This window comes from Coloeus monedula, assembly GCF_965178545.1.
Source record: "Coloeus monedula genome assembly, chromosome: 1".
Classification (NCBI taxonomy): Eukaryota; Metazoa; Chordata; class Aves; order Passeriformes; family Corvidae; genus Coloeus; species Coloeus monedula.
In genome coordinates, this window is record NC_138781.1 from 121845015 (window position 1) to 121858697 (window position 13683).

At 39.5% G+C, this 13683-nt stretch overlaps 1 protein-coding gene across 1 annotated transcript in view; it reads right to left on the reverse strand.

The window, feature by feature from the left end:
* Positions 1–2493: 2493 nt before the first annotated feature.
* The window catches only part of CA8 (carbonic anhydrase 8), a 46225-nt gene continuing 35035 nt past the window's right edge, over positions 2494–13683 (reverse strand). Inside the window, exon 9 of the mRNA XM_082278670.1 lies at positions 2494–2611. The gene's annotated coding sequence lies outside the window, so the exon portion shown is untranslated. The remainder of the gene's footprint in view (positions 2612–13683) is intronic.

Below are 13683 nucleotides of genomic sequence, written 5' to 3' on the forward strand. Positions count from 1 at the left end.
AACACAAAATGAATGGGGGTTGACCAATCTGTAATTATAATGGGGGTGTTTTGTGAATGAATTTGTTGTTATAATTAGATCTAGCTCTTAAGACACAAAACTGTTGTAAGTATTTTTACCAGTGGGTTTTCTTTTTCTTTCAAAGCCAAGCCTAGGAAAAAAAAAGTCTGACAAATGTTGAGACAAATTTACTAACTTAAATTCCTCAGTAGTAGTAGTATTTATATGACTAGAATTTCACTGCACAAGGCAATGCTTGAAAGAACAGCAAACACAGGAAGGGAGCACGGGAAAGGGAAATAATGAACTTTTTGGTGGAGACATTACATCATTTGCTTTGCAATGTATCTGTATTTCACAGCCACAAGAATATCAGCCAGGTCCAAGATAAGGAACATGTTTATTTAGTGAATAAATCTACTTCAGATTTCATCATAATGTCAATATTTGCCATATTAATACTACAGTTCCTGTTAGTTAACACTCAGTAGTTAATAATATGTTATATGCAAAGGGAGAAGATCTTCTGAATGAGCTGTGCATATAACCTGAGAATTGTCAGGTTTGGAACGTGGTTCACTCCACTTTTGGAGGGTTTTTTCATTGCTGGGTGCAAGGAGAAAAGAACAGACCTTCACCTGGCAGAAACCAGTTGACTTCCATCTCATAGAGCTTTGTTTTATTTTCCCAAGCTTTTAGTACCAAACCTGACAACTAAGACAAATTATCAGGCTCCTGTCAAAAACTGCAGACAGTCCAGCCAGGCCACTGCAGGCCATTGCAGCAGAGACTTGTCCTGCCCCGTGGTATCATGCAGATCAGTGGGAGGCTGGGGTCTGGTAATCGGGTGTTGGGGCTGGGCTCTAGCTGCAGCTGCTTGGGGAGTAACTGCTGAAGGAAGAGGGCAGCAGCCAGTGAAGCTGCTACATGCACATGTTGCAGACACTGCAGGTGGAAAATATGGTTTTGGCCAGCACTAAAATCTTGAACCCATTGTATAGATAATGGGGTTATACTTCATCAAATGTGGGTGAAAGATAGAGATAACCCTAAGAAATATAAGTTTCTCTAAGCCCAAGGAGCAACATGCTGATTGCTACTCTGCTAAGCCCAAAATGAACAGATGACCTCATGGTGGGCTGCTTGCATTATATTTTCAGTGCATTTATTGCAATGCATGCTGCCAAGCCTTGTCTCCAAAGGAAGCATGTGTTTCTGCAGTACACCCAGTTACAAGCACATTAAGTGGTCAGCATTATCTGGTCCCACTCACATGCAGAGTGTGGGTTTGTCCTGTTGTTTCTGCTGCCCCCAATATACACATAAATTACTCAGAGGGCTCGTAACTCGTTCCTCAGCAGCAGCTCTCCCAGTAACCCTTGACAAGGTGGGTTAAGGATGCCTTCTGACTCTGCATTTACCATTGCCTGGCAATGACTTTGTGATGGACAATCGACCTGCTCCAAGGCAGTGGCGTCCCCTTTTTGAGCCCTCAGTTTGCATCTTCATTATGCCCCAGACTGGAACTTGCCATCTGTGCCTTTGGGGCTCTTCCACTGACACAGATCTCTGCAATGTCCCTCATGCTAGGACAGGGGATCTCACTAATAGCTACGGTGATCAAAGCCATTGCCTCCCACATTACTGACTCTGTCCTTCAGATCTTGGTGTTTCTCAGGAATTAGAAGCTATGAGGTTGACTAGCTGGCTCAGACTACCCTTGCCTTATCTTCTCTGTCAGATAAGTCATGTGTGGCCCAGCATGGCAATGCCCATGCTGTGCAGTGAGCTCAGGACATGCAGAGTAAGTCCCCAGACCACCATCCTCAGCAATGTACAGAACAAATAGAACTGTCATAATTCACAGGAGAACAATGGCTGATAATTTTCTGCCTGAATTGAACACTGTGTCGCGAAGTTCCATGGCTCACCAAATAGAAAATAATCCAGACAATTCTGTTTATTGTTGTATTGGTTAATTTTACTTAGTTCCAAACTGTCCTTTATTTCAGTAAGGGTCCTAGTAATGCAAGTATCATTCAGCTTTATTCAGATAAACCATGTCAAGTGCATATGTTTGGCAGAGAAGTGCTGCCTTCTGTCAAAAATTAATTCTGAATTTGTATAATACTCTTTGTGAACAAACAATGTTTTTATTACCTCTGTGGAATGCATCTCCCCTCTACAGAAAATATGGCTACTGACAGCACAAGAGATGATATGGAATAAAACTAAATCTAACATTCAAAACAATAATGAGTATTTCTACATATTAGCATTCATACCAAGCTTAAAATCAGTATTATTTGGATCACAGATGACTATTGAATGCTATGGCATAGTAGCTATAAAAGCAATGATAATGACAATTTAAAAATAGTTAACAGTGTGAATTGGAAGATTTAATATGTTTTCTTCTTTAATACATTTTCTTCAGCCCATTCCCAGAATTTCACTGGACCGTGTGGACAGACCAACTGTCACAGATGTCTATCAAGGCTGAATTAGATGAAGACAAACAATACAGGCTTTGTGGTTCAACTGAAGCAGCAGGCTCAAAAGTTTCCATTTCTCATCTGTGGGCACTGTGGGAGCATTGTCTTCCCCCTCTCTGAAAAGAGAATGGAACAATTATGTTACTGAAATTCCTCTGCAGTGGGTCTGAAAGACTGTTTATGTCCAGCCAGGGAGACAGGGAAAACTAAAAGCTGGGATTTCATGACAGCAGGTGGGAGCAGTTTCAGGGTATATACTTCAGTGACATAATGGTACTGATTCTTCTCTTTTAGGGTAAAGCCAGTGCTGCAAGATTTACTAGCAATGGAGGAAATGGCAGTAAAAATGCAAAGTTAAAGGCAGTAGTAAAATTATTAAATTGAAACAAAGTTTTACAACTGGCTTTCTGAATCAATCTGGTAATTGATTCTAACCTGGTGCTCATGATAGTGAACTAGAAAGCAAACTACACTGGTCACAGAGAACTTTTTACCATTTACTATTTTAAGGGCCTTACTAAGTGAAGTGCTGAGTACCAGATCTCACAGGAGTCAGGTGGGCTCAAGGGACAGAAAGCAATCACCAATAAGTAATATTCTTATTCATTAGAAGCATTAATCAATACTTGATTTCATGCAAACACATATTCATGTGCTTTGGCATAACCTTAACAATCCAGGTGCTCAGATTGTGTCAGTGCTCTCAGTTCAGAAGCAATAGGTATGAGAACGCCAAACCACTTCATTCTGTTGTACTAATAATTTGCCTTTTTTTTTTCCCTGAGGTTATTTTAGTGCTAACTATAGCTCAGTATATACACACAACCAGTCTGAAAGTGCTTGTGTGCAAATGGTCACCTGGGGCTACAACTGCTTGCAGGAAGAGTCAACATATTCTAGAGAGTTCCCACTCTGGTCCTGACAGCAGAAGGGAGAGTAGAGATTTTTAGGCACCAGCAATGCTGTTAAGAAGTCAGTGCCTACCCACAAGACAATCAGTGTTGTGATTTCCACGTACTCCCTGGTTATCATTCAATACCCCCCAAAAGTCATGTCATCTGGCAGCAGCACCATTTGATGGTCCACTTGAAGAGCTTTCTACCAGCTGCCTCCTAAGGGAGGCTGTAAGGCATTCACAGAGCAGCAGGTTTTACACACCACATAACAGCACAGAGGATTCCCGGTTCTTCCTGGGGCTTGGTATAAAGGTGTAACATAAAAAAACCAAACAACAGCCAAGTAATAATAACAAGTAGTATTCTCCATATCTGGAAAAAACTCTTGGCATGTTTTTCAGTGGGCTACTGATACAAGAGTGCAGGGACCAAACCCCTCCCTGAAGGGAACAGAAAGTTTCCATTTGCATGGCCAGAAGTTACTGGATCAGTGAATAAGACTGAGCAATCCGAGTGAGAAAGTCCAAAAGAAGCCAAAACCTTTGTGTTTTTAAGGTTCCGTTTAGGTAAACTAATGCTGTGGCACAGTGACACTTCCTCAATCTCAATTAGTGCTAAACTAATTAAGAAAATTGTTTTACACACTGCAGTGAGTAGTACCTCTCCTCTTTCTTGGATAATCCCTAGTGTGATATAAGGGTGATTGAGTATCTAATTACTCCTTAATTGAATGCACATTTTGTACATTTTTAGCTAGTTCAAGCTTAATGCTTTTAGTCCAAAAGTCAAAGTCAGTGAAATTAAGTTGAACTGAGATTTGGGTACCTATTGTATTAATGAATTACTTTTTGAAAGGAGCCTAATTATGAGCCAGTCTGAAGATTTCAGTTGTGTTTGTTACAGAAATATTTAATGTATTGTCTGACAAAAGACTGATTGTATATATTGGTAGTGTTGTTATTCATGTTTACCCCTTATTCTTGTTTAACAATAACTTTCCCACCATGCTAAATCAATAGCACCGTTCCATAATATATGTGGTCAAGTAACACTCTATTCAGGCCAGAGGTTTATGTAGATATGAAGACACATGCTTCTCTTACTCTTCTGAAAAGTTTTTGGAAATGCAATATTTCAGCTACAATTGTACAAATGGGCATGTGCATCATAACCACAAAATTCTTAGATGCCTTGTTTATAGATTATATTTCTGCCCCTGAAATTTCCTTTGCTTGGGTTGAGTCCTACATATATTTAGTAGAGACCCACTGCTTCTGGTGAAGTCCTCTATGAATCAAATAACCATTCCCAAAGAAAACCTTCCAGGATCAGTGCCATAAAGCATAAATACCTGCAAAATCTAAGAGTTCTTCACAATACCCATGGTTTGAAAAAAAAATATTAACAAGGTTAATCAAAACTCAGAAATCGACCTCAGAATGTAAAAAAATCATTGTTTTCCCAAGAAGATTTATATCTAATTCTTTCATATAATAGTTTTATGTACCTATATTCTTCACAGAGAAAATTTTCTTGTACAAAACTGAGATAAATGCAACACTATAAATCTTATCTCTGAAACAAGGAGCAGAAGCACAAGCAACGATAAGGAGCAAAGCTGGTATATTTCTAAGAACCAAAGGTCCCAATGTTCCTATAGCAATAGAGAGAACATATTTAAAAGAAGATATAAGAAAACTTTAGTGAAAATAATTATATTTCAAAGTCTTCCAAAAGTGTTGAGAAAGTGCAAATAAAGAGACTAAGGAGAAATTAAATAGGATGGCCACTATAAGATGTCTTTCCATCAGATAGGGAGGAAGTAAGATGTCCCACTGCAGCAGCTTTAGGTCAAGATCACTACATAAGATCAAAACCTTTATCCTGGTGCTTAAAAGTAGGCAATCTCCTTTCTGGAGAGCTTTTCCACCTCTTTTGTCTTACCATATTCCTTACCACCACTGTCTCACACAATGTCCTATCTTTTTCTTTACAGAAGGATCTTGCCTTCTCCTCCTTAATACTACGATAAATCAAAATGTTTAAGAGTTTAAAACAAAATCAAAAGACATGGGGGGCAAAACCAGTATAATACTGATAAAACATTACCTTTCTCCTACACCTTCCTAAAAACAGCACCTGAAAGTACAGCCAGGAGTAGTTTTGGACTGTATCAGAAAAGAAAACTGAGTACCTTATCAAACCTTATCTTTCTTGAAACACTTTGCATTCCTTCCATGAAAACGTTACAATTTATTTCATCTACATCAAGTTCTGTGGGCATTTAGCTACATCTAAATAACTAAAATACACCTTTGTTTGTCTTGAGCTATGGGGATGCATAAATGTTTTTAAATGAAGTTTTATTGGGTAGCACTGCTCTGCCATAAACTCTGGTCTTATCCATAAAACATTGCTGACAACAGTCATTGCTGACATTCTGTTTCTTGAGTGGCAAGTGTCAGTTGCAAAAACACTTTCAGTAATCCAAATAACTTGGTAGTTTCAATTTACTATTTACTTACAAAATATGTCTGTCTGCTTAGCAAGAGTTTGCATATTTTTCATTGCATTGTCTTTATCTGTATGAAATAATCAGAATTAAAAATTCCAGTAAGAGTAAGGATCTGTGACTACCTGGATCTTCAGTTTCAATGGAGTAATTATCTTGTGCTTGAATCTGTGTGATTTCATCCAGGTAAAACAGAATGCACTTCCAGTGCCTGACTTGTATATCATTGCTGAAGGAGGAGAGCATATTTCAGGCTCTCTTCTCTGTAACATACAGACACATGTACCTACATGTCCTCCTAGTACCTTTGACATTTGAGAGCCTATTACATTATATTTTATATGCACTAATCTCTTTTCCTAAGAATGGGTATAGTTTTATCAATGATGATTTAAGCTTCCTACTATTTTGACTCACCACTAATTTGCAGCATATTCCCCATATGAAAATACCATGGCAGAGTTTCAGTGCATGTTCAGACTCTAACTTGTGTGTTGTGATTGCTAATGAACATGTTGTGAGGGTGTTTTGTATGACTGGCACTCCTGACTCTTGGCTCCATTATCAGTTCCCAAATAGAATTCTACAAACCATACACGGCTTATGGTAAGCAGCTGGAAATGATATTCTCAGAAGTCTTTTTATGAGAAGCTGATGATAACAGTGAATTATGAACAGGAAAGAATGTGTGATGCTGACAGAAACTCACAGGTCACAAAATTTAGGAACACTTGTCAGCATGAAGTATCTTATTTGAAGCATAAGCAGGGATCTGATTCCTAGGTGTCATGGGTTAGCAAGCATAGTCCCGGAAGTGATGTTCTTGCAAAGGGGTGCTTACAGCTTCCTCTATGACCTGACAGAACCTATCAGCTGGCCAGTTTGAATAGGGACAATTCTTTAAGCCACTTAAAGTTGTGACCGCCTCTGTGATCCACACTTAAGAATAGGGAACTCTGCGGGAGAGCCTCTCTGTCTCATTTTCCGGCGCTGGGACAGGTGGCTACGGGCCCCATGTGGGGGCCAGAGGGCCCGGCCAGGCCCTGCTCGGGCCAGGCTGGGCCAGGCCACGGCCATCCTGGAGCTGATGGGCCCTGTTCCAGCCACAGAACCCCCCCACAGCCCTGATGTGGGCAGCCGGAGCGGCTCGGCTCTCCCCCCTCCAGTGTGGCCAAGATTCAGCTGAAGGTGTCCTGCTGTCCGGCAAAGGATCATGTGACCAACAGCGATAAGTGACATTCCAGCTGCAAGGCCGAGGTGAGATTAACCCTTTTAGTGCTGTGAAGAGCTGAAAACCTGAGGGAGAAGAAAGAGATGCTTAAAGCTGAAATTCTGTTGTGAAGCTATGATATATCAGAGTACCCGTTGTAATTTCACGAAGATATGGGGGGTGGAGTGTTCAACTTGTACTTGTGAGCAAAAGCACCTGCGCTGAGATAGGCAGATGCTGACGCAGCTGTAATTTCATGAGAAGTTTGGACAGGGAGAGATGGACCAGATGAGGACTTTTGCTCCAAATGGAAAAGGAGAAAACCTCAGTTCCTAGAGATGCTCCCAGAGATAGTCCTAAAGATGAAGATGAGGAAGACCCTTTGCTCCCAGGGAAGGAGAAGGGCCTCTGTTCTTAGAGATGAAATGCTCCCAGAGATGGGTGAAGAGAACTTTTGTTTCTGAATGGCTCAACCTTAAAATTGTACCCCAGTAATTCAAGAGTGGACCCTTGAAAGCAGTTGTGGGAAAAGCTGCAAGTCCGGGAAGGGACTCACATGCGAGCAGAGAACCAACCCGGGCGGCTGTCTCGTTGTGATAATGTTTTCATAGCATGGGCAAGAGAGACTCCTCTTCCAAAATGGACTGAACAAGGTTATTATGGAAGTGGTAAACAGACTGAACATCTCAAGGGTTGTCTTTTTACATTGTCACTGGGAGAAGGGAGAAAGGTGGGGGGAGGAGAAGTGTTCTGAAGGTGTGGTATGATTTTATTTTCTTCTTTTAGGTCTGTTAATAAACTTCTTTATATTCTTTCAAGTTTGGTGCCTGCTTCGCATTTCTCCTAATTCTTATCTCACAGAAGATAAACAGTAATGAGTATTTTGGACCAAACCACTACACTAGGCTACCTTATGACTTTATTAGCTTTGAAAAGGAAGCACAGTAATCTTTTCTCCATGCTTCTTTACATGCTAAGGGATTTTGACCATTTTCCATTCCTCCACAGTTTGTGTATTTCTAACAAGAGCGCAGTAAGGAATTGAACAAGGACAATTCCAATATGATACTAACTCTAAAAACTCAAAATTGTTTTCTTTCTCATTTAGGGCTTGTTCACCTGCTATACTGATGCTCTGGCCTGGACACATAAATACCTACCACAGCAAGGACCAGTCTATGACTCTTGGCTGCCTCTGGCTACCAAGTTCCTACATTCTGGCCCCCATGTCAGGGATAGGTCACATAAGCTACAAAAGTGTTTTTCTACTCACTTATTTGAAACATCAGCAGTGGGAAAAGAATTTAGGCTGATATTACAGGGTTCACTTGCAATCTCAGTGTACACCCTACTCCCTGGTACTACAATGAAGTAGTGGAAAACAACCTGAAAAGGCACTATTTTTCAGCCATTCCTGCAGCTTTTGGTTGCCTGGAGACTCCAAAAGTTTTGTTTTGTTTCCAGTAAGCCTCTGATTATGGTGTGTGGCTCACAAGCCAAAGGTGTTTGGCCCTCTGTCCTACAGTCATGCACTCAAGTGCAAGCACATTCTCGAGTACTCTGAAGTGGCAGGGGAGGGTTGGGCACTGTACATAAGACCTTAAATATAGAAGAACAATAGTCAGTTTTGGTGATAAATAAAGTTGTTTCTTTAAAAGACTGAAACTTAATTAAACCAACCACCTTTTAAGCACAAACTCTAAATTTATGGAGACAAACAATAACCAATAAAAAAATTGCTCACTTAGAAGCAGCATAAATACTCATATTTCAACAAATCTAGGAAATCAGTGTTTGCATTTCTAAAGAACTACTGTTAATAATCTTTGTGTCAGGTTGATTCGGGTTTTTTTAAACAGGAAAATGATAAGAATGGTCATAGTAGCCTAATGATGCATGGCTGCTGACAGCTCATTCCAGCTCTGGATCTACACAACAGGAAAGGATAAAATCCCCAAGTGTTAGAACTTCTGCAGAGCAACTTGTTTGTGAACTTCACAAACTGCAAATGCTACTAGAAACTGAGAATAAAGACACATGGATTGCTAATGTAAATGTCCATTAAAACGTAAATTTCACTGAGATCTCTTTAAACATAGAAATACAGTCCACAGCATTGTATCACACTTCCCATTTCTCAAAGGCAAGGTGCAGCTCCACGGCTCTCTCTGTGTTTGAATGTTCCTTCGTATTCTATGATCTGTTACCATACAACTGACAATTCCATAAAGGGAAGAGTGCACCACTACCTGTTTAGTACTAGTTCATTCCCACTGGCAACACCAGATACCCCGTTCAATATTCTGGGGGAAGGGCAACATAGTTTTGGTGCCACAAGAGCTGCTCAGCAGCTTCAAAAGCAAGGAATTTGCACTATCCATTCACAAAACACACCAGATACAGTCACCACATTGCCCTCTCTCCTTGCTGTGAAACTAATGCTGTGCCGGTTTCTCCTTGTCTGCTCAGACCTCTCAGTATCATGCAGAGAGTCTCTGCAGCATCAGAAATGCAGTCCCTGTTCCTCCCACCCTACATTACACCTTCCTGTTCCCCAGGCCTAGCACAACATTGCTATTTTAATGATGTTATTTATTTTTTCTCTAATCGTGAATGTACATCTAGGAAAATAGTAATTATATTAAGAATGTTCTTAACCTGAATTAATTTCTGCTATCATAATTTACAGGATATTGGATAAACTTGCAGCTACTTCCAGTCTGAGGTCTACCACAGATGTATGTGTGAGTGTGTATATGTAGTTGCATATGTAAAAATTGATGCTTTCTCAGGAATTTCTGAATCAGTCACAAATGAAAAAATGTTCAGGAGAACTTGAGTAATGTATGTATGTAGATGGAGTAGGTATAATACATCATCACACTTGGAGGACAATTCTTTATTTATGAATACAAAATAAATTGTGTCTGAGATGGGGAGTTTTGAGACAACACACTGGAAATCAAATTACTTAGGAAAGCAAATTAAAGTTTAGGACTTTAAAAAGAAAATATTCTTTCAATATAATTTTAGTAAATTATTTTTTAGAAAAAGCTCTTACTGTCTTCTATTAAAAGAGCCTCATGGATTTAAATTACTTCTGTAACAGGCACCTATTCCTCTTAGAAAATAGGAGCAATGCCATTTACCTACTCCATGTCTGGAATCATGTGTATACCCCTTGATGTATAAAGGGATAAGAACATTGTAGGCATGCCATACTGAATTCGCTATCATTACAAATTCAAGTTGATATTCAAGTGTTTGGGATCAGACATCTTGCTCATTCACATATAAGGCTGTTCCACTGATGTAAAAGAGAGGAAAGGCATGTCTATCACAGCAGCTACATGTAAAGCAACAAGAATTAAAGAGGGAGTGATAAATCCATTGGAAAACACAAATAATGCTGTCCTCAGTGAAGAATGCAGTACTGGAAAAGTACTTATCCATTAGGAAAGGCAGTAAGCCCCAAAATTCCAGCCAGCCTTCTGGAATACTCACAATTCACATATTGAGAAATAGTGTGTCAAGCCTAAAACTGTCAAAAAATTAGCCTTTAATGAAATGGAAGATTTAAGGTTTTTCTTATTTGATTTCTCGGAGTGGTAACATTTGTTGTCCCCACTGTGAGGCTTTGCTGTATAACAGTAAGAACTATAAATCTTATTCCAAGATATCTGAAATTATCAAGAAATAGCTCAATGCCCATAGCAAGGGTTCTGAGTCAAGCAGGAAGTATAAAAGAAACTAGTGTTAACACTGAGGAAGTCACAATGTTATCCGTTCTCTTTTCTTTCAGAAAAGGACCTGGGAGTCCTGGCAAACATCAAGTTCTAGTCAGTAATGCACCCAAGGCAACAATGAAGTTCCACAGCCTTCTGGGCTGCACCAGGAAAAGCACTGCCAGCAGGTAGAGGGAAATGCTTCTACTCAGCACTGATAGAACACCTGGAGCACTGGGTCCCGTCCTGGGTTCCCCAGTTCAGAAGAAACACAGAACATACTGAGATCAGCAACAAGCTACAAACATGGTAAGGGATTGGAGCACCTGTCATACAAGTATGGCTGAGAGAGCTGGAACTGTTCAGCCTCCAGCAAAGATGCTTCAACAGGGATTTTATCAATGTGTATAAATACTTTATGAGAACAAGTATAGAAGGCGGCACCAGACTCTTCAGCTGCATCCAGTGAAAGGAGAAGAGGCAAAGGGTACAAACTGAAATACAGGAAATTTCATTTTAAACGAAGAAAAACCTTTTTCCCTGCAAGAGTACACAGGAACAATTTGCTTAGAGAGATTAAGGAGTCTTCATCCTTATGATATTCAAAACCCAGCTGGACATGGCTCTGAGAAACCCACTGTAGTTAACACTGCTTTGAGCAGAGGATCAAACTTAATAGATCTCCAGAGGCACCTTTCAATCACAACTACTCTGTTATTCTATTGTTCTTCACTGTATAAAGCTGAACTCAATTTTTTAACCTTCCATGTCTGAAAGCAAATCTGTACTGAGCTTTTCCTCCAAACTCCTTAACACCTGCCTGGCTCTATTGGATATGATTTTAAAAGGTTAGAAAATTTTTAAATGGCTTTTTCGAAAGAAATGTATTTGAAAACTTCAGCAACTGCAGAAGAAGAAGGGTGAAAAGGTCATTTAATGGGACGTGATTGGGACGCATTTCAAAAACACTACCAAAACGGAGTCCAAAAAGTCATTAACCCCAGGCTATACGAGAGAGAGATGTTTTCAGCAGAAAAAAGCAGAGCCAGATGAGGCCAACTAGATAGCAACAAACTTATTCTAAAACCCACTGGGTTAAAGACAGCAGAGAAGCTACAAAGTTCTGTTTTGTAATCCTGAAGGCTCCCTTTAGAGGCTGGCAGAACTTTGTCTTAGAACTGGAGAGAAGTATTTTGAGATCTGGGCTTTCCCATGATGGAGGAACATTAAAAAAAAAATAGTTCCTTCCCTGGTACTACACACCATGATATTCCATGCTTGTGTAAACTCTGCTTCTTTTTCAACAAACTAGAACAAATTACATCAAAGATCAACATATGCCATTTGATCATAAGCCACAAAGAGTCCAGTTTTGTCAAGGTTTAAATCAAGGCTGAGGAGCAGATGTTCTGAAGCTTTGGGAGCATGGTGTGCATAGAGCCTGCATTCTGCTTCAGTCAAAATTAATTAGACCTTTCAAACATCCCCTTTCTACTCCTGTGGCTACACTTACAGAAACATTTGTCTCCTTCTTTCCCTGATAGAGTAATGAGGTCATGGCAAACTAACATTCCTCAAGGTTCTTCAAGTGGCTGGTGCCACACTGGCTTGGAATAAAAAAAAAATGTTGAAAACTTTACTGACAGGAGTTCCAGCAGCCTTGGCAGAGAGGCATTGTGTAAGAAAATAAGTCAACCAGTGTGTTCCTAACTGTAATTCAAGACATACCAGAGCTCTAAAATAAAAGGTAATCTGCTCTTTAAAAAGAAAAAATGTTCCTCTTGAATCACTAGGAAGATGCTGCTCTGAAAATTATTACTTCCCCATCTGCTACTGAGTCTTCATAGCAACATTCAGTTGATGCCAACAGTCCCAGCTTAAGGGACTTCCCTCATTCCTGTGAAGGAAGGAATCTTTTTGAAGATTTCTGAGGTATGTGTGAGGAGCTACTGTTCCTCAACACCTTCCTCCCAGAGAGGTGTGAGGAAATCACTACAAAGTAAGTAAGATTGTTTCCTTCCCTTTTTACCTCTTTGCATAGAAGAAATGTGAACAAAGCCATGTGATTTCTTTTTATACTTCATTTTTTTCAGCTCCCTAAACTCAATAGCAAGGATATATAACGAAACCTTGATTAGTTCAGTGCTACTTGGACTGATGCACACAAAACTGAAAAGACCTGACCAAATGAATTTCTGATAAATAATTCAATCAGGTGCAGAGAAACAAGTGTCATTTCTTCTGTGAGCTACACTGTGCCAGGAGTCACAGTTCTTCCTCAGTGCTTGAGTGCCCATAATTAGCATAGCCCTACATTGAGGACTATTACTTTGTATTAAAAATTCCATCATTTGGGAATTAAAACTGCAGATTATTTTGTGAAGCAGGGCCGAGATAAATCTTATTATATAGAACAAATCTTTATAAGTATTGACAAATGTAATAAAATTTCAAACTTGAAAGCAAAAGGGAAATTTTTACATTTCAATTCCAACATTGTAAAGGAAAGTCTTTCATGCTTAAAATTCAAACTCAGTGTGTCACATAATTTCACTGTTACAGACTTGAATTACCTGCACTGGCCTGAGGGCATTATTCACTCTCTGAGAAAAATTGTACTTTAATATTGCCACGATTTTCCCAAGTAATTTTTATGCAGAAGCTGGGATAAATTTGAAACATCTATTTCAAGATTAAAGCGACAACAATTGGTTACTGCAGAGAACCATGCAACTGAGGACTGGGCTTAGGGATAGGCCTAAAATTAAATATGAGAATGAGAAAATAATATTTAAAAAAGGGATCAGTGTTTTGGTTTTTTTGTTTAACTTCTCAGATATTAAAT